This window comes from Oryza sativa, chromosome 11 (assembly GCF_034140825.1).
Source record: "Oryza sativa Japonica Group chromosome 11, ASM3414082v1".
In the NCBI taxonomy this organism is placed as follows: domain Eukaryota; kingdom Viridiplantae; phylum Streptophyta; class Magnoliopsida; order Poales; family Poaceae; genus Oryza; species Oryza sativa.
Genome location: NC_089045.1, coordinates 19,927,666 through 19,934,156, shown reverse-complemented (window position 1 = coordinate 19,934,156; position 6,491 = coordinate 19,927,666).

The window sequence follows — 6,491 nt, the reverse complement described above, 5'->3', positions numbered from 1 at the left end:
TAAATTCTATACTTGAATTAAGAAAATATGCAATGTTGATGCTAGCATATGGTTTGATTTATAAATGCTCTACATATATGCTTTATTGATTTGTTATTCCTCAAATAGCTGTAATTGCTCATTGTGAAACAGAGAATAAAAATATGAAAAAAATGAATACCGAATCCTTGGAAACAGTCTTGACGACAATGACGTATTCGATGTGAGCAAAATAATGGGTGCCGAATCCTTGGAAACAGTCTTGACGACAGGAACGTACCCAGAATAAAAAAAGAGAAAAATATGAGCAAAAAGGCTCAAGAAAAGAAAAAGGTAAAAAATTCTCTTGGTTATTTTTTGCTAAAGGTTATTAGAGAAAGAGTGATAAATGCAATAGGTATATGTGTTTAGTGTTTATTCTTCAACCTCTGTGCTTGTTAAGATGTTGCATTATAAATCATATGAAATCATGAATTTTGATTGTTGATTCAAGCTTAATTGTAAAATCTTTGGTTCATGGTTATACTTTAATGCATGCTTGCTATATTATACATGGGTTCATCTTCTTTTTATTGCAAAACATGACTTGATTTGCTATATGTATGCTAAGCTCTTGAACATTAATGAACATAATTCCTATGCTTGATGAAATCATTGTCAAAAGGGGGAGAAGTAATGTGAAAATTTTTTTGTTGGAAGAAGCAAGGCGAATTTTTGAAGTTGTTGAGAAGAGCATGTTGTTTTTGAATGCTGTTGGTGCACATTGTAAACACAGAGAGAAGTAATAAAGTCGTCATCTACTTTAAGAGTTCTTCGATTTGTGTTTCACCGGGTTTCGGCGGTCTAACCGACGACTCACTGGCGGTCGGACCGGCGGCAAGACGGCGGTCAGACCGGTGGGAGCACGGCGGTCAGACCGGCGGCGGCGACATCGGCGGTCAGACCGGTTGATCTATATCGGTTAGACCGGCGGCATCCACTCGGTTAGACCGGTAGATCAATCTCGGTCAGACCGATCTCCGTCGAATTCGAGGGTAACTTTTATTTCCGCTAAAAGTTTTCGGTTTTTGGGTATACCAACCATTCACCCCCCTCTGGTTGGCTTAGTTATTGCTATTCGATCCTACAGAAAGGTGCTAGAGTCCTATTCGAAGGAGATAATATCTATATGGAGAAGAAAGTAGTCTACGCTATAAATACACAAGTACCCTGATTGAGGAGGGATCATTGAATTACAAGCCGTAGCCACCAACATCCAACCCGGAGGAAGCCGAAGCCATATTCTTCGAGTTGACGACGCAGTTTAGTTTCTGCAAAGTTGGCTGCTTCGTGGGTTTTAGCGGGAGGTTTGTGGGCTGGCGGACAGCCGCGAAAGTCCTAGCGGACAACGCGGACGCGCGGCGGGCAGCTTCAACCCGTCCGACCTACATCCCTACCGGCACGGATACGGCGGTCGGCGGCTAGAGGCATCGCAAACCCTAAAGTTGGCCGGAAAAAGGAAAGCTCAAATCTGAGTCAATTTGAGAGGATTTACTTCAGGATTTCCTCGATTTCTTGATCGTTGTCGAAACAAATTTTCGGCAATATGAAAAGGGGGTAGCGCACGAGACCTAAAAGTGGATGGATGTGGAGACAAAGGATTTAGACAGGTTCAGGCCCTCTCAATGAGAGGTAATACCCTACTCCTGTTTGGGGATTTGAATCCGCCGGGTGTATATTGATCTGACGGTCAGTTTGTGTCATGCCCCCTAGAGGGCCTCCTGCCCACCTTATATAGGGTGGGGGGCAGAATTACAAGATAGAAACCTTAACCAATACGGTATCGGTTTCCTAAATCTACTTTACAATATTATCAAACCAGGACTTTAGGTCGTTCCGTAATATACAAGGAAACGTAATACCCAAGTCATGATCTGTTACATATTCCATAGATATAAGTTATCCCCTATAGCCAGTCGGATAACCATGCCGTGTGGGTATGGGGTACCCATAATGTCCACTGTAGCCCCTGAGACCTTCACAGTCGAAAAGATAATCTTCTCTCGAACTAGATTACTCCAAATCTGAGTGCTTCAATCATCTTCGCCATGGTCTCCGAAGTACTTTTACCAAATATGAAGACTGTGGAGGGCTGAAAAATAAAGCCAGGTGCATCGACTAGATGCACCTAATAGGTGTAGACCCCGACTATGTGGTTAGCTGAATAAACTAAGCATATAGTCAAGGAATAAATAATCCAACCAACCGAGTGGTTTTGATAATTGTAATCAACCAAGTGACTTGATATCAATATATAGCATATGCGGTGTGAATCCCCGAAATAACATGATCCAAGTGATATACCGACTGCTTTGTAAAAATTGATGCGAGCAACCTAAAGTTGACTACATTATTGAAAATTCACATAGCAAAACAGCTACAAAGAAGCTTGTATGTTGTGAATAAAAAAATTTCCAAAGTATTAGGCATACGCCATGCGCACACTGCTTTAACAGATGTGCTTAAGTCCCTAAAAGACACATGGCTTCACCACACCCGGAAACATACGGCATATGTGGTGCAAAATCTGAGTAAATAAACTCATAAAGGATTTACCAACCGCTTGGAAAATAACCACAATATATAATCAGCCTAAGCCATAATATTGGTCAATAAAAATGCACACTTACGTGGAAAAAAGCAATGATATTGTATCCAATCAATTGCTTGATAAACCCAAACAGCACCTTGACTATATAAAAAAGTCAGTGGGACAGCTATAAAAAACTTCACTGTTGGGCACCTTTTAAAATGCATTGTACCAACTCCTAACAAGTTGAGTAACTGCTGTATAAAAGGATTTTAAGGTATTGGGCACATAATCACGCGCACTTTGGCCTAAGCAAAAAAGTGCCTAAGTCCCTAAAAGAACGTGACAGACCACACCTGAAAATATGGGCTGCAGACATATTAGGCCTAGGCCAAAAAATATGCCTTCGACACCCTTTAAAGGATGACGCATGTAACATGCTCCCGAGTAATAAATCTTCCGGGTGATATAGACCAGGTGTAGCTCATATGAATAGCTTCTGATCTGAGTGATTATCCCTTATGAGATACTCCAAAATATATATAATAATTGAATCCCAACTGGCGCAAGTATTCGGTTGATAACCCTTACGGGGAATAATAAATAGTCCAGTCTTTGAGCATAGAAAATAGATCCATGATCATGAATTCATGTTGCATGTATCCGGAACAAGTCCAAATTGAAGGTATGATACTTGTGTTTGAGCTAGTAAGCCCCTGATCATATTGCTTATCTTTCTGTCGTAGTCACAATTGTCCATTGATGGTAGCTGACGCAGTTGGCATAGAGACAAGACGACCAATATAGAGATAATATTGCCCACCAGAGGTGGCAAAAATATTGGTGGTAGTGAAGATAGTGATACCAATCAAAAGTGATGAAGTTGCACAACCGTGAAGGCAAAGAAACCAGTCGGCAGCAGTCAGGTCAGCCAGCAATGAAGATGAAGGCGCCCAGCGATAAAGTTGTGTAGCCATGGCAGTGAAATAATCAGTCGGTGACAGACAAGGCAGCTGGTGAAGAAGATGAAGATGCCCATTAGTGGCGACATAATAAGCCATCCATGAAGGCGAGGATACCGGTCGGTGGTGACGAAAGCAAGCAAACGGTGAAGATGTAGACACGCATCAAAGGCGATGACGAAATCCACCAATCATGAAGATGAAGAAAATAGTCGGCGACGACAAACGCAACCGACAGTAATGATGATAAGCAGCAATCATAGATGATCAAATATAATGACGAAGTTGCCCATCAATAGCAGTAGAGTGGGCTATGTTGAAGAGGCTTGACAGGATGTTGATGAAGATAACGATGTCGGTGATCCAGTCGATAGCAACCGTGAAAGTGAAATAATAAGTCGGCGAAGACATAGTCATCCATTAGCAACAGAGTTGATGTCAGGGCCGATGAAGCAGAGGTGCTGGTGATGATGTCAGTGACAATAATCCATCAAGTTGGTGTTATAGCTGTTGCAGATGCTTCACTTGGACGAAAGTAGATGATGTTGTCCAACTCGTCGAAACTGAGCTGATTGGTTGATAACTCTGCTCTAAAGTAAAGACGAAGATAATGACTCTTGGAATTGACTCGTTGGCTGATTAATTGATTGCTTCAGCTTGTCGAATTTTGAGAGTCTTGTATTTGTGTAGCCCCCGACTCTTTGGTTAGTTGGAACTGAACATAGAGTCGAGAACTGTAACTTCTTGTCGTCGAGTAGTCATTGCTTGAGTGAAGATAAATATTGAAAATTGGAACACCACTTGTTGTAATAAAATAATACGGCTGACGTAGCAGACGTAGGCAGCAGACGTAAGCAGCTTGTGTTGAAGATGCTGACGCCTATTAGCGGTGACGGCGATGTAGCCAGCTGTGAAGAAGATAGCATCAGTTGTCGTCATAACAGACCAGCCGTGCAGGCGGTGACACCAGTCGGCGGCGGACGAGGCGGCCGGCCGGTGAAGACGTAGACGCCCAACAACGGCGGCATAATAGGCCAGCCGTGCAGGCGGAAACACCAGTCGGTGGCGGACGAGGCGGCCGGTCGGTGAAGACGTAGACGCCCAACAACGGCGGCATAATAGGCCAGCCGTGCAGGCGAAAACACCAGTCGGCGGCGGACGAGGCGGCCGGCCGGTGAAGACGTAGACGCCCAACAACGGCGGCATAATAGGCCAGCCGTGCAGGCGGAAACACCAGTCGGCAGCGGACGAGGCGGCCGGTCGGTGACTGATCCATTCCTGAAGCGTAGGAGATAAGCTTAAAGCCATGAATCCCTTTTATGCATATCTGGATCTGGATCCTACAGAACAAACAGATAGGATGAGTAGTATCTGATGTAAATATAATACTCGAGAAAAATTCAAGTATTTAAAAGTGTTTATAAATATGTATTTCTCCTCTCATCAATTTTGATTTCCCCGAGTAGATGACTCATTACGTTTAAACACTCTGCCCGACTAGTCATAGCCAGCAAGCACCGAGAGTCGGCCTACGCACTTCCCAAACATGCATATGAGTGACATGAGTTCGTCATTAATGGAACAAAATTTCACGAATCAGAATTTACTACTCGGGTACTTTCGCAATTGTTAAGAGCAGAAAATAAATTATATTATCTCTATGCTTTTGATTTCTTCCGATTAATACTTAGCACCTTGCGTTATTCGGTCCATCCAACGAGCCCCCGGGTGCTAGGAGTCGGCCCAAAGGCAACTATCCATTGGCAAACCAAACGGAAAGTATAGCAAGATGGAACTCCATAACTCGGTAGGCACTTTTGTACTCAGATTATGTCGCAAGCAATCAAGATGAATATTATGAAAATTATTAAAAAATATGATATAACATCTGTAGCCCCCGACTCACTAGTCAACGGCGAACCAGTTGATGTAGTGAGGCAGAGGAAAAGGAAAATATCATATAAAGAAAATTAATGATGACTTAGCTTTGTAATCTTTCCCTTGGTGATGGCAGAGGTGGCTGATGTGGGAACAAAATCGTCCATCAATGGCGATGAAAACACCGGTCGGTGGCGATGACTGCAGCCAGTAGTGAAGACATGGTTGCCATCAGCAACGGCGGCGGAGTACACTAGCCGTGAAGACGAAGAAACCAATCGACGGTGACGACGGTGGCCGGCGGTGAAGGTGTAGACACCCGACAACGGCGGCATAATTGGCCGGCCGTGCAGGCGGAAACACCAGTCGGCGGCGGCGAAGTCCAGCCGGTCGGTGAAGACGTGGACGCCCATAAACGGTGGTGTGACCCACTAACTGTATAGGCGAGGACACCAGTCGGCGGCGCCGGAGGCAGGCCGGAGGTGAAGTCGTAGACGCCCAACAACGGTGGCATAATAGGCCAGCCGTGTAGGCGGAGACACCAGTCGGCGGCGGCGAAAGCGGGACAACGGTGAAGTCGTAGACGCCCAACAACGGTGGCATAATAGGCCAGCCGTGTAGGCGGAGACACCAGTCGGCGACGGTGAAGGTAAGCCGGTGTTGATGATGCCCACCAATATTGACATGGTAGACCAGCCCGTTTTGTATCCTAGATTGAAGGTTGTCTGTCGTGTTCCAGTCCGAGTTGAAGAGAAACTTGACAAAGTCGTCGGCGACATATATGGTCCAGACTCTCGTAGCAAAAATCATATGCATGTGCAGATCTTCTGTTGGTATGTGTTTATGCATACAGGTACATAGTTGTTCCATGCACGTACAAACGCATGCGATGACCAGTAATTGCTGGATAAGTTTGAGCATTGATATAGCTCGCGTGTGCCCGCAGCCATACGTCTTCATTAAAAAATACTCGAGCTGACCAAGTGAAAATTGCTGCTGTCTTCATTAAAAAATACTCGAGCTGACCGTGTTTTTGATTTTGCATGTTGAGTCAGCTGAGTCCGAGATTGATCCAATCAGCTGTCTTATGCAACTAGCCAGCC